The 15482-nt window shown below is 52.8% G+C and overlaps 1 protein-coding gene across 3 annotated transcripts in view; it reads left to right on the top strand.

The window, feature by feature from the left end:
• HAPLN1 (hyaluronan and proteoglycan link protein 1) overlaps positions 1-15482 on the top strand; it is a 111905-nt gene that overhangs the window by 68835 nt on the left and 27588 nt on the right. The gene's annotated exons all lie outside the window — the stretch shown is intronic.

Raw genomic sequence — 15482 nt, 5'->3', positions numbered from 1 at the left:
TGCTATATAAAGTTTGGAGGTCCAGTGCTACTTCTCTAATGACTTTTTATAAACATATGCCTCAAGTTGGTTACCAAGAAGTATTTAGCACTTGCAGTTCTTAGCGACATCTCCAGGCACAAACCCCTGTCTTCAAGGTCAAATAAGAAATTTCAGAGGACTCGTGGCAGCGATGCTAGAAAGGCAAGCAAGCTGTGTAGTAAAGAGGATTGAAATCCACCTAAAAGCAGACAGACATTGTGAAACCAAGGGTGCCCATTTATTTATCCCGAAAATTCAGCTTTTGCATTTGTAGGTACAGACTAATGAATAGAGTCCTATATTAGTACTTCTTGGCAGCATCTCTTTTTTGGGAGAGGAGGTAGAATAGGGGAACTTTCTAAACACCTGACCTGACATATTAAAAATTTAAAAATATATATTCTACCTGATTTTTTTAACTATTCAGTAAATATGTTTTGCTCATTATTAATGATTTAGAAGATACCCTTGCTTAAATTGTGACTTTCCCTCGAGCAGTTATGAGAGATGCTATTGTGTGAGAAGGATGTAAGAGTGTGCATTTAGCTCTGCCTTTTTAAACAGCAGTGCTTTTCTGTGATGCACTGACTCTTCAAATGGAAAATAAACCAATGCTGTTTCTCTTCATTTTGTCTCCAGGCTGAGAAGGAAAGCATTGGCTACCTCATATGCTGATGCATGAATTAAGGAAGCATGAAGGAGACTGCCTTTTAAAAGGTCACTGCTCACTGTCCCTGTACAGCAGAAGTAAAGTAAAGTTGGCTGTCGGGTCGGTGTTGACTCCTGGTGACCACAGAGCCGTGTGGTTTTCTTTGGTAGAATAAAGGAGGGGGTTACCATTGCCATCTCCCACACAGTATGAGAGGATGCCTTTTAGCACCTTCCTATATCGCTGCTGCCCAGTATAGGTGTTTCTCATACCAGTGGGGATTTGAACCAGTAACCTCTTGCTCCCTAGGCAAATTACTTCCCCATTGTGCCGTTTGGTGGCTTGAAGTAGTTTCACTTTAATCTGCACTGTCCCTTTGAAGTTCCCAAGAAGGGAGGGGAAGCAATAAGCATTAAAGAACTGCTGGTGTTCAGGTAGAAATCCCACCACAGAATAAATTCTTCAAGTTGTTGTTTCTAGCACTCAACCAATGAAATACCAGTAAATATGCCCTTCCATAAAACTTCAGTGCACACAGCCACTAGTGTTCAGTCCCAGTGCTGAGACTTACTGTGACTCCCTTTCTGTACCCTTACTCTGAAGAGGGCTTGAGGATAGAACAGTTTGTTTGTTTGTTTGTTTGTTTGTTTGTTTGTTTGTTTGTTTGTTTGTTTGTTTTGAGAAAAGTAACCCAACCATTCCTCATGTATCATGTTGTTCAAATTGAAACTGCCTACTGACTAACATGGAGGGTGAACTTTTTTTTTCATTTTTAAGGTAAGATTCTCATGATTGATTAATTGATTAAGTGCCGTCAAGTTGGTGTCGACTCTTAGTGACCACATAGATAGATTCTCTCCAGGATCATCTGTCTTCAACTTGGCCTTTAAGGTTTCTCAGTGGTGCATTCATTGCTGTCATAATCAAGTCCATCCACCTTGCTGCTGGTCATCCTCTTCTCTTTCCTTCAACTGTTCCCAGCATTATGGATTTCTCAAGAGAGCTGGATCTTCACATAATGTGTCCAAAGTATGATAGTTTGAGCCTGGTGTTTTGTGCCTCGAGTGAAAATTCTGGATCGATCTGTTCTATGATCCCTTTGTTTGTTGTCCTGGCTGACCATGGTATCCTCAAAAGTCTTCTCCAGCACCAAAGTTTGAAAAGCGTCGATGCTTTTTCTATCTTGCTTCTTCAATGTCCAGCTTTCGCATCCATAGAGTGTCACAGGAAAAACCATTGTCGGAATGATTCTAATCTTTGTAGGTGTAAACACATCACAGCATCTAAATATCCTGTGACAAGGCCTTCATTGCAACCCTACCAAGTGCTAGTCTGCTGCGTATTTCTTGACTGTTGGATCCTTTACTGTTGATGGCCTATCCTAGAAGGCAGGAGCTATCCACCACTTCAATGCCTTCATTATCAATTCTGAGGCTGGTTGCTCTACCCATTGTCATTAGTTTAGTCTGTCTGTTCTGGCATCCATTTTGCTTTCTTCTGTTTCTTGGTCTTTGGCAGTCTCTTTCCACATTCGTCCTTAACAACTTCTTTGATTTCATTCCACAGTTCCTCTGGTTCCCTATAAATGAGGTTCAGAACTTCAGAGTGGTTCCCAATGTTCTCCTTGAAAATGGTGGGTGCATTCTCAAGATCATATCATGGAAGCTGGATAGCTTTGTTTTCCACAGCTTGACTTTGAACTTGCACATGAGCAGTTCATGATCTGTTCCAAAATCAGCTCCCGGCCACTTCTTTGCTGTTATAACTGAGCTCATCCACTTCCTTGCAACAATAGTGTAATCAATTTGATTTCTATGTACACCATCTGGTGATGTCCATGTGTATAGGTACCACTTTGGTTGTTTGAAGAATGTATTAGCAATGAAGAGATCATTGGCTTGGCAGAAACTAATAAGTTGTTCTCCTGCTTCGTTTCTGTTTCCTAGGCCATATAGGCCAACTGTGTTTTCCTCCTTACCTTTTCCAACTTTGGCACCAACCACCAGCATCACATCTTGCTTGCATGTTCTGTCAATTTCAGATTGGTCTTGAGCATAAAACTCATCAACTTCCTCTTCTTCTGCATCAGTCACTGGGGCATAGACTTGAAGAACTGTCATGTTAAAGGGTTGTCCATGAAATCTAATTGATGTTAGTTGGTCACTGACTGCATTGTACCCAAGAACTGTCATTGCTATATCCTTCCTGACTATGAAAGCAACACCGTTCCTTCTTTGTTTTTCGTGTCCTGAGTAGTAAATTGTATGGTTTTCTTACTGAATGTGTCCCGTTCCAGTCCATTTTAATTTACTGATGCCAAAGATGTCAATCTGTAGTCGATTCATTTCATCTTTTACTGTGTTGAGCTTTCCCATATTCATGCTTCTCACATTCCACATTCCCATTGTAATTCTGTCTTTGCTGCTTCAGATTCTCTTTTGCCGCATGGCAACATCAGCTGCTAGATGGCCAAAAGGCTTTAGTCTAACCGCATCATAAACACTGTCAGTACTCTGAGGAGTACTCTCCTCAGCAGTTCCTCAGTAGCATGTTGACTACCATCTGACCTGAGGGGCCCCTCACCTGGCACTACATTGACAATCATTCCATTTTGTCTATCCATGTGGTGTTCTTGGTAAAATACAGGAGTGGTTTACCATTGCCTTCTCCCACGCAGTATGAAATGATGCCTTTGTCATTGTCACTGAAGTGATCAGTGCTGACTCCAGCACCTTCCTATATTGCTGCTGCCCAATATAGGTGCCTGCTTGCTTTAGCTGGGCAGCTGGGATGACCTTCATGCTTTGGGTGATCATACTGGGAGTATACCTCCTGGCATATGTTGCTCATCCCTCCCAGGAACACACACACACACACACACACACCCCGCCACAATGAGGCAGCATAGAAGGACTTGGGGGCGGGGTTTCTCACAATTAGCCAGCTTGAAACCAAGCAACTGGAAACCCATTGGGAGCAGATATTAATTAGGTATAGGATGCCAGATAGCTAGCTATGGGGAGAAGGAAGGGTGAATGTTCCCAAACATGGGGGAAGGAGGCACTAACATAGGGAAGGGTTTATATTACATCAAGATTATGTGCAAAACAAGGTGGGCTTAAAATCTAGTGAAAAGCACCTGGTCATTGATGTACCAGTAGATTATACCACTAGTATAAACTAGTGATGATTTCTCTCCTTTTTTCTTGATAGCTCACATCCTCCAAATTTTAGTATATGCCACCAGGGGCATAGTAAGGTTGGAGTGGGCCCTGGGACAAGAAACAAAGATCGGGCTCCTACCTTCTTCTCTCCCCCACCCCCCAGCCCACATGTCTTTGCTGTAGAAGAGCTGTAAGGTCATAGAGAAAAACATATCACACACTCCCCATGCATGCAGACACTTTCACACACAGAGAGAGAGCTCAGAAACATATATGCCTACTACAGTCCTCTCAGATAGTCATACAACATCAACACTGAGGAGCAAAGAGTGAGCTGCCTCCCAGCCAGTACCCGCCCCCTGAGCCCAGGGATATTTGTCATCCTCCCTCTTCAGTTATAGCTGTACCCCTGTATGCCATGCTGTATCTTTTCAAAGGTATGTGCAGCAATGTACACATTGAGAGAGTTCATGGCTATGCCCTTACTAGCCAATGGGTGGTAGGTGCCAAATAGTAGGGATGTGCATAAAACCGGTTCTCCCGGTTCGGTTCGGGTCCGAACCGGGTCCGGACCGGACCGGGGTGGTTCGGTTTTGGTTTTGCCAGACCACCCCCCCGGTCCGGTTCGGTTTCGAACCGGTTCGGATCCGAACCGAACCGGTTCGGATCACAAAAAGTGGCTGGTTTTGAAGGGGACATTGTGTTCTACCTGCCACCCAAATTTCAAGTCGATTGGACCTTCCTCTGATTTTTTACAAATTTTTTTCAAAAAATAAATTTTTGCCCATAACTCACAATGTGGAGCCCTTAGGGGCAAAAAAGCTGGGGTGGGTGGTAGCCACCCATGGGTGTCCTCCACCCCAAAAATCCCAAGGCAATTGGTGGCTCCTAGTATTATTGGTGAATTTCTGAAGAAAATTTTTTTTCCCATTGGCTAGAATGGGGGTTCGGGGCTGCCCCAGACCCACCTCTGTGGGGTGGCAGCACCCCCAAAGTGGGTCCGGGGCCATGGCAAAAATGCCCTCAGTCCCCCCCAGCAATCCCCGTAGAGATAGGAGTGATGGTTCTGTTGTTTTTCTGAGGTATTCTGAGTGTAGATTCTATGATAGCTTATGAGATTTCCAATGAGACACCATGAATCCACTCTCATTTGCTATCACAGAATCCACACTCACTCAGAACACCTCAGAAAAACAACAGAACCATCACTCCTATCTCTACGGGGATTGCTGGGAGGGACTGAGGGCATTTTTGCCATGGCCCCGGACCCACTTTGGCGGTGCTGCCACCCCACAGAGGCGGGTCTGGGGCAGCCCCGAACCCCCATTCTAGCCAATGGAAAAAAAATTTTTCTTCAGAAATTCACCAATAATACTAGGAGCAACCCAACAATTGCCACCCCATCTTTTTGGCCCCTCTCTCTGGGCGCCCTAACACGTAACACCTAGTCAGTCCATCTTAATGCCTACCTACTACCACCACTCCTATCCAAGCAAGTAAGAGGAGGACACTCAGAGAGACAACACCCACTCTCTGATCTAACAAAAAGGCCACTGCTGTGCTGCCTGCCAGCACAGCAGCAGCAGCGGAGCAGCACACTAAGCACAAGAGCAGCACACACAGAGAAGAAGCAGGAGGCGGAGCAGCAGAGCAGCAGACCTGCCGCTCTGCATGATGGGTGACGTGATGCCCAAAGAAACCACCGCCTCACTCAGTGCCTGCCACTGACTAGGCCCGACAGACAGAAGCCAGCCAACCTGCTCTGCTCTGCTCTGATGCTCCCCATGGATGATGCACACACACCCTACATCTGCATCCCAATGACCAGACCAGACCAGACCAAGTGCGCAGAGTCAGCACAGGCCAGCAGCCACCAGCCCAGCAACAACAACAGCTACTACTGCTACTACCACAACCAGTGTTGCCGCTACAATAACATTCCCAGTCCAGTCACGCGCGCCACAGCCTGAGCCTAGCACACAGCCAACAGCTGCTGCCAGCCAGTGCCTGGCAAGCCCAGCCAACATGAGGAGGAGAGAGCTAACAAGTAGACGGCGCACGCACATCACCAACCCATCACGACGGCGCAACTGCAAGGGGAGAGGGCACAATTACAGGCAGGAGGAGGAGGAGGAGGAGGAGGAGGAGGAGGCGGGCGAGGCAATCCTAGCACAGATTTGAAAGTTTAAAATCCACCAGGACATCTTCTAGAATCTAGACTTCTGTTTTTTCTACCACCAGCTGTAGTGTCTAGTTAGTCAGTGTGCTGTGCAGCTGAGCTGAGCTGAGCTGAGCTGCATGTGAGGAAGGGTGATTGTAGCTAGTTCTTTAGTTTCAGCAGACTGAGCATTGAGCATGGGCAGTGGCCTTGGGAAGCAACACAATTACACGACACTCACCTGCTGCTGCTGGTTCTAGAAGTTGCCTCTTCTCGTCTTCACCTCTTCGTGTGTGTGTGTGTGTGTGTGTGTGCAGTGAGTGCATGCCTTTTGCCTTGCTGGAAAGAAATGCTTCTCTGGTCCACCACCACATATCTGCTCAAGGACACAGAGGCCCAAGGCAGAGGTGGTGGCACCAGTGTGAGTGCATGTGTGCTGGTGGTGTTTGCCACCACAGGTGTTTTGTGTGTGTATGTGTGCGCTGCTAGCTAGGAGGGGGGAGGGAGGCAGGGAGGGAGGCTGGGAGGCAGGGGGGAGGAAAGGGGAGGGGGAGAGGGATGTAGAGGGGATTGAAGGGGGGAGGGTCCGGCTCAGAGTTGGTCAGCCACATATTTGTGCACACACGTGCTCACGTGTGTGCTTCGGTGGGAGAGACCAGACTCTCATCATCTGCCAGACCGGGGTTGGGGGCAGGTGAGGCGCTGGTGGGCTGGAAGGGAGGGAGGATGGAAGGTGGTGAAGAGGAAGGGGAGAGGATGAGAGGGGAAGGATGGAGGGAGGCATGGGGGGAGGAAAAAAAACATGTAGACAGACACACACCACACTACACACAGAAAGCATCCACACACAGAGACAGTGCTAGGCATCCATTCACACAGACAGACAGACAGACAGACACACAACAGGAAGAGACAGACTGAGCCTGCACCACACACACACACACAGACCCAATTCCCCCCCTGCACAGTTATCAATCAATATGTTGTGTTGGCAGCCAGTTCATTGCTATTCTGATGGTTTTGGGTTTTTTGCCATCAGCCAACATCAACAGTGACCACAATCAAGATGAACATAAGATGATAATAATTCATTCGTTTCATTTCAAAAAATCACCCAATCATCTTCTCCATGTAAACCAAGCCCCCCACACATGATTTCTGGTGACATTTTCAATAAAATCAATTCATTTGGCATTCATCATTTTGTTCTCCCTTTGTCACCTTTTTTTCTTTCTTTTGCATAATTTTGAGGCTTGATTTTGACATGGGGTTTTTAAAGAAAAAATTATTTACATGTTTATTTACATACAGTATTTACATATCTACACTGCATTTTTGAACGTATACCCGCCGCTGCCGCTAAGTCTAGTACTCCGTGGGCTGTGCTACTTTGGGGGTGTGTGCCGTGCCCACGCCAGGTCCCCAAATGCTGACAGGTGGATAGATAAAGGGCCTGTGCTGGTCAGCATTGGGTTTCTTTTTAGGTGGGCGTGGGCATTGTAAACATCTGGCCAGTCGCAGCACTACAACTACTACTACAACTGCATCTCTGTGTGGGCACACTACACGCTGCGACTGGCTGGCACGGCTCAGCATCTGTCACGTCAGCTCAGCTAGAGGTGGAAGGGGGGAGGGTAGGGATAAGCACAGAGTTCGAGCCAGGCAGGTGACCAACCATGGGGCAACCCACGGTAATCACTCGCCCGTCTCAAACTGCAGCTTGGGGTAGCCCAACAGGGGGAGGTTCACCTTAAGGAAGACCAGCTGCTCCACCAGACCAGGGTCCAAGCGGGAGCGAGAGGGTGTCACCACGTCCCCGGCACGTGAAAACACCCGCTCGCTCTGGACACTGGTTGGGGGGCAGGAGAGGAGGCGCACAGCCACCACCGCCAGGTCCGGCCAGACTTGGCGGCGGCTCGCCCAGAACTGTGCGCAGTCCACGCCGTCTCCCTCCACAGGCTCCTCCAAGTACTGCGCAACGCATTGCTCAGCACTGGAGGGGGGCCTGGCAGGTCGAGCCTCCCGCATACCAGGCATGGCGCCATAGCAGAACCGCTGAAACCACTGGGCGGATCTCGAGTCGGTAGCAAATGGCTGCTGCGATGGCGCCGCCTGGGATGCCGCGCTGCTGGACTGGGAAGAGGGAGGGGAAGGGGAAGCTGATGCCGGCTGGCCGCCCATGCTGCTGCTGGGTGCGGGTTGGGCCGCGAGGGCTGCCCCCGCACCACTACCAACACCCTGGTCTCTGCGGGCCCTAGCGGCCTCCTCCTCCCTAACCTTCTCGACCAGGATGCCCTTCCACCTGGGCAAGTCGTCGGCACTCACGGCATTGCCCTTGAGGGCTGGGTGACAGAGACAAGCGAGGACATACTCCTCCCTGTCTCCCAGCACATCAACAAGCCGCTTGTCAACCCCAGACCTCAGCCTCCCAGCCAGAGCACGACCCTCTGGCGTGGTCAGAGAGATATGGAGTCCACCCATCAGCTTCTCGAGACCAACAGCTGTGGGCAGCGCCTGGCTCAAGGGAGTGGTGTCGCCACACAAGCCCTTCGTGGCAAGCTGGAAGGGCTCGAGTGCCGACACCGCCTCGGACATCTGCTTCCACTCTGCGTTCGAGAAGTCGCAGACATCCAAGGACTCGTCCCTCGCCAGGGCGACAAGGGCTCTCTCCTGCTCCAACAGGCGCTGGAACAGGAGGAAGGTGGAGTTCCACCGCGTCTCCACATCCGTAGGGATGAGATGGCGAGGAAGGCCAAGGTCATCCTGCTTCTGGCGAAGCAGTCTCCTGGACTTCTCGCTGCGGTGGAAGTGGGCGGCCAGCTTGCGGGACTTATCCACAAGCGTAGCCGTGGCAGCAACAGCACCTGCGATGGGGCGGGCCCCCTTCTCCTGGGACGCCCTCAGCTCCTTAAGGCCAAGGGCGTCCCTGACGGTCAGATGGAGCGTGTGTGCCATACACCGTATGTTCACACAGTCCATGACTGTCTCGACAGCGGCGGTAATGTTGGCTCCATTGTCGGTGACAATGAAGCCGCGGGAGAGGTGTGGACACCCGCCAATCCACTCCTCTATCTGGCGGTCGAGTACGGCCGCCACCTCCTCCGCGGTGTGCCTCGTGTCCATCGTCTCCACGTGCAGGACGGCCCACCTGTGCCGTAGTGCATCGGGAGCCGCGCCGGACCCGGAAGCATCGCCCGCGGAGGTCCCCTCACTCTCCGGTCCCCACCAGTGGGCAGTGAGGGCCAGGAAAGAAGCGTGCATCCCACTGACACTGGTCCAGAGGTCAGTCGTGAAATGCACGCTTGTCCCGGCCGGAGCTGCACGCAGCTCGGCCGACACGAGCTCCCTGCACCGGCGGTACAGGGAGGGGACCACGTTCCGGCTGAACGTCATCCTTGAGGGGATGACGTATTCGGGAGCCAGGTATTGGAGAATACGGCGGAAGCCGTTGTTCTCGACCACCTGAAACGGCTGGTCATCGGTGGAAATCATCTCCCCTATGAGGCGGGTGAGGTGATGATGGTCCACGCGAACAATACGCTGGCTGCCCGAGGACTGCGTCCACCGCTGGACGGGCAGTGTAGCCTGCCTGCTGGCTGGCACACTGCCGCTGCCCGCCCTAGTGGCAGATGCACAAGGCGCACTAGCGCTGCCAGCCTGTCCCCTGAGACCTGGGTGGTGACGCTCTAGGTGTCTCCACATAGGCGTCGTACCCAGGTGCGCAGGGTCCCTTCCACGGCTGACAAGCATCCTGCAGTGGACACAGCGGGCGTGGAATGGGGCATCTTGAGGGACCTCAAAATGCACCCATGCACCACTGCCCTTGGCCTCCTGCGCCCTGGGCGCCGTCCTAGGCCGTTTCTCGCAGGGTGGCTGCAGTCCTGGGGGGGGGCGGCCGCCGCTGCCTGCCCACTGCTGCCACCCAACCCGCCCCTTCCGCCCTCCACAGCGGAGGAAGGGCCCGGCTCAACTGGCATCGGAGAGGCAGGCCTCTCCTCCACCACCTCGCCAGACCGCTCCCCACCAGAGTGTCGGGCTTCACGAGGGGGGGCCCCACTGAGCGGCGAAAGGATAGGGGGAAGGGGCCCCAGAGGGAGGGAGAACCTGGCTGCATCGCTGCCAGCCGCACGGTCCTCACCGCCCTCTACCTGCTCTTCCAACTCCACAGTCTCCTCCACCTCAACAACTGGCGGTAGCTCAGCAGCACCTGGTGCCGCCGGCGAGGAGGGACCCGCCACAGCCCTAACAGTGCCTCTGCCTCTGCCGCGATTGGCGGCAGCAGGCGTGGGGAACTGAATCCTGCGCACCAAAGATGGGGCCGGAGCAAAGAATTCTCCAATGGGGAGAACTGGGGTGTCCTCAGGCTCCCCGCGTCCTCTCCCTCCCCGTGCCGCAGGCGCACCCCGCACCTGGCCTCTCCCACCTCTGCCTGCCAGCCTTGAGCGAGCCCTGCCCGCCACACGGCGCTCAGACATGCTGCTAGGTCAGAAGGAGGGAGACTTTAGGAGGAAGGCCAGACAGGGTCAAAAAAATAATTTGGAGGGGCTTAGGGGCCAAAAAAAAGGCAGCTGATTTGGAGGCGGCGGGGGGGAAGTTTGTTTTCAAAAAAGGAAGCCAATTGGGGGGAAAGGAAGACTTTTTGATATGGGGGGGGAAGCCAATCGAAGTGAGGGGGAGGGTGTCCTTTTTGAATTTGGGAGTCAACCACCAAGCCAATTGGGGAGATGGGTCTGGGAGGGGTTTTTTTTAGAAAAATAGGGGGTTAAAGGGTGGAACCCCGGTGTGGGAGGGTGGCACGGGCAGTTGGGTGGAGTAGTTGTGGTGTGGGTGGCAAGTTTTTAGCTTTTTTGGGGGGGGGGAGTGGATGGGGGGAGGGCACAGCACCTACCGGGGGTGGGGGAGGGATGCAGTCAACGCTTGGGAACCTGCAGATCAAAGGAGGAAACCCTTATTTAGTGAACTGGAACACAAAGTGTGGGTTCTGGGGGGTGGTTCTCAAGTAATGCTCCTGTGGGGGGAGCATCAAACTCAATGCAGCCTATTTAGTGACTCTAAATTGCACACAACCAAAACCAGAACCCAGTCACACCAACACAGAGGTTGAACCCACCCACTCTGTGACTCTGCCTGCCCAATGCCATGGCAAGCAAGCAGCAGCAAACACTTGATGGCAGCCTCATGGATTGAACATCATGATCATCATCATACGTGTGTATTGGCCCAGCATGTAGTGGCAGCATCAGAGCCCAGCCAGGACCCCACTCAGACTGCCCCAGAGGCAAGGAAGCACTCTGGCATGGCATGGGCCCAGCATGTAGTGGCAGCATCAGAGCCCAGCCAGGACCCCACTCAGACTGCCCCAGAGGCAAGGAAGCACTCTGGCATGGCATGGGCCCAGCATGTAGTGGCAGCATCGCATCAGAACCCTGGACCCCACTCAGACTGCCCCAGAGGCAAGGAAGCACTCTGGAAGGCACCTGTTCAAAAACCACCTGCAAGACGCATGCAATGCAACGCAACACACAGCAGCAATTTCTTTACTGGGCATGGGCATGAAGACACAAGTTTTACAACAGTACATCTCCTCTCCAAGGTTCCCTCCCTCCTCCCCACACCCAAATGCATTTCAGAATAGGGGTGTCCCTATTTAAAACCGCCAGCTAGGGAGAGAAAGGGGCAACAAAAGGTGCACAATCGCACACGCACTAACCCCTCTTCTTCCGGTCCTTCTCCTGCCACTCACTGCTGGTCACGGATTCGCCGCCGCCAGCCAGCCACCCTGGGCTGAGACACAGCAGGGCGGCCGCACGAGGCACACAGGCAACCGGGGTAGTTCAACAACGATGGAGGGGCAGAAGTGAGGAGACAACACTATTTGTGTCGCTCAACTCACCCCCAAGCAGAGACAAAATCAACCAAAAACTATAAAAAGAAAAAAAAAACCGATGGCAGCCGCCAGGTGGGTAGGCTACTGTGTGCGGCTGCAGCTGTGGGAGAGGAGGTGGAAAGTGAAGGGGAGCAGAGAGAGAAAAGACTAAGAGAGAGAGAAAAGAGAGGGGGGGCAGGGACAAAGAGAAAGAGAGGAGAGAGAGAGAAAAGAAAGAGAGAGAGAGGAGAAAGAGAGATGATAGAGAGAAAGAGGAGAGAGGAGAAGCGCAGCGCAGCAGGGAGGGGGGATTCAGGTGTGGGGGGAGGACACAGCAGTAGCAGCGGTCCAAAGAGGTGGGGGGAGCAGAGAGGGTGTGTGTGGTTGGGGGCTAGTGTGTGGCAGGGGGCCTGGGGTAAGTGGAGAGAGTCGGGGGCAAGGAGGAAAAGAGGTGGGGTGGGGGGAGCAGAGAGGGTGTGTGTGGTTGGGGCTAGTGTGTGGCAGGGGGCCTGGGGTAAGTGGAGAGAGTCGGGGGCAAGGAGAAAAAGAGGTGGGGTGGGGGGAGCAGAGAGGGTGTGTGTGGTTGGGGCTAGTGTGTGGCAGGGGGCCTGGGGTAAGTGGAGAGAGTCGGGGGCAAGGAGGAAAAGAGGTGGGGTGGGGGGAGCAGAGAGGCTGTGTGTGGTTGGGGGCTAGTGTGTGGCAGGGGGCCTGGGGTAAGTGGAGAGAGTCGGGGGCAAGGAGAAAAAGAGGTGGGGTGGGGGGAGCAGAGAGGGTGTGTGTGGTTGGGGGCTAGTGTGTGGCAGGGGGCCTGGGGTAAGTGGAGAGAGTCGGGGGCAAGGAGGAAAAGAGGTGGGGTGGGGGGAGCAGAGAGGCTGTGTGTGGTTGGGGGCTAGTGTGTGGCAGGGGGCCTGGGGTAAGTGGAGAGAGTCGGGGGCAAGGAGGAAAAGAGGTGGGGTGGGGGGAGCAGAGAGGCTGTGTGTGGTTGGGGGCTAGTGTGTGGCAGGGGGCCTGGGGTAAGTGGAGAGAGTCGGGGGCAAGGAGAAAAAGAGGTGGGGTGGGGGGAGCAGAGAGGGTGTGTGTGGTTGGGGCTAGTGTGTGGCAGGGGGCCTGGGGTAAGTGGAGAGAGTCGGGGGCAAGGAGGAAAAGAGGTGGGGTGGGGGGAGCAGAGAGGCTGTGTGTGGTTGGGGGCTAGTGTGTGGCAGGGGGCCTGGGGTAAGTGGAGAGAGTCGGGGGCAAGGAGAAAAAGAGGTGGGGTGGGGGGAGCAGAGAGGGTGTGTGTGGTTGGGGGCTAGTGTGTGGCAGGGGGCCTGGGGTAAGTGGAGAGAGTCGGGGGCAAGGAGGAAAAGAGGTGGGGTGGGGGGAGCAGAGAGGCTGTGTGTGGTTGGGGGCTAGTGTGTGGCAGGGGGCCTGGGGTAAGTGGAGAGAGTCGGGGGCAAGGAGAAAAAGAGGTGGGGTGGGGGGAGCAGAGAGGGTGTGTGTGGTTGGGGCTAGTGTGTGGCAGGGGGCCTGGGGTAAGTGGAGAGAGTCGGGGGCAAGGAGGAAAAGAGGTGGGGTGGGGGGAGCAGAGAGGGTGTGTGTGGTTGGGGGCTAGTGTGTGGCAGGGGGCCTGAGGTGAGTGGAGAGAGTCAGGGGCAAGGAGAAAAAGAGGTGGGGTGGGGGGAGCAGCGAGGGTGTGTGTGGTTGGGGGCTAGTGTGTGGCAGAGGGGTGTTGGGGGGAAGGGGAGGGGGCAACAACAAACAGCAAAGGAGAAACTGGAACAACTCGGGCAGCAGCAGCGATTAGGCTGGATGGGGTGGTTGGGGGAGGAGCTGGGCCTGGGCTAGGGTAGGGTCTGGGAGGAGGGAGGGTGGGGGGGGCAGGCAGGGGGGGGAGGAGGAGGAGGAGGGTAGCAAAATATATAAAGCAATATATATCAAGAGAACACAAGCCAGAAGTTTAAAAAAAAAATTAAAAGAAAGACTATAACCAGCAGAAAAAACTTGGGGGTGGGGGTGTGGGGAGGGGGAACCAAACACAGACTCTGAGGGGGGCCACTAAGTGAACAGAGACAATGAAACCACAATTGCTGCAAATTAATAATAGCAAATGAATAAGTGGAACCAAGCAAAGAAAACTGGACTCGGTTTGGCAGCAGCAAGCTTGGGAGAAGGCTGGATGGGGTGGGGTTGGGGTGGGGTGTGGTTGGACTTGGAGGGGCAAGTTTGGAGCAGGGAACCAAAACTGATTATATGGGACAACAAGAAACAACAACAGAATCCTCTGGGGGTGGGGGGGAGGGATTCAGGGAACCAACTCGCAGGGCAGCAGCAGTCAGCAGAAACAAACAAAATGGTACAATTTAAGCAAAACCAGCAAGCAATATATAACTGAAACCAATGGAATGCAATGTGAAAATCAAAAAGTTGGACAACAACAAGGCAGGACAAAGAGCAATAATTAATGGAAGAAGATTTAAAGCAATGAGGATGCAGTGGGTGGGAGTGGGGGAGGGGGAGGGTAGGCCCAAAGGATGAGAAGGGAAAGGGGGGGGAGGGGGGGGAGAAAAGCAGACAGACAAGGAACAGGGAAAATTGGGGGAAATTAAGAAGAAAGTAAAGTGAAGTAACACACAGTATACAGACAAGAGACAGACAGAGAGAGGAGACACACAGAGAGTCACAAAGGGCAGGTGGACAAAGGATTAGACAGAGCACACACAGAGAGACACAGGACACAGTCAGGACTCACAGAGACACCAGAGCAGCCAGCAAAGGGCAAGCAGGTCTCAGAGATGATCCCACAACTGCAGCCAAGAGAAGTTTCCAGAGAAGAGGCTTGGGTTTATATAGGTTTGAAATTCCCTCCTTTGGGAGCCCCCACCTTTGCACTCCCCCCACGGCCAACAGGGTGCCAGCTCTCAACAGTGCAACAGCCAAGCAGCCTACCAGACCAAAGGACTCATTCTGGCCAATCAAGGATCAATAGCGCAGCCAATACAATGCCTGGAAATAGCATCACAAAATGGATGCAAGGAGGAGCAAAAGTTTCGGGAAGGAGACACAAAATGGAGGACACACTTTAAAGAGACACTGAGTGAGACTCAATTTCATTCCCGAACCGGTTCAGGAAACCCGAGCCGGTTCGGTACCGAACCGGCTCGAATTCGGTCCGGCTCGGTCCCCGGGAGGGCCCGATTCGGTCCGGGATCGAGCCGCCGGATCCGGACCGGTTCGGACGAACCGGTCCGGATCCGAACCGAACCGCACATCCCTACCAAATAGTAACGTTTGCTTTGAAAATTCTCTTTAGGGCACAGTGTGACCCTATTTACTTAAAGATGGGCAAGGCAATCCTGTGATCCAGGTATGTTGGTGATCCTCAGGGCCATAACTGTGCAGAGCACTCCCTAAGAAGGAGGGATCAGTTAAAATTGCTCCCTCACAAGTCAACATCCATGTTTCAGCAGCAGAGATGCTGACATTGCAGTTGCACACCCTTTCCCTGCATTCACACAGCTTTAGTCAAGACGTTGGCCAGTAACTGTAGAAAGAAATCCAAATATAGCAACACCGATGGACATGCTAACAAAATCCCTGGATTTTGTTACTATCCCTGGAAACTGTTACTATCACCACCACCAATCA

This window comes from Hemicordylus capensis, chromosome 2, assembly GCF_027244095.1.
Source record: "Hemicordylus capensis ecotype Gifberg chromosome 2, rHemCap1.1.pri, whole genome shotgun sequence".
NCBI classification, from domain to species: domain Eukaryota; kingdom Metazoa; phylum Chordata; class Lepidosauria; order Squamata; family Cordylidae; genus Hemicordylus; species Hemicordylus capensis.
The sequence above is the reverse complement of the archived record's forward strand: the minus strand, read 5'-3'. Positions and strand labels throughout refer to the sequence as shown.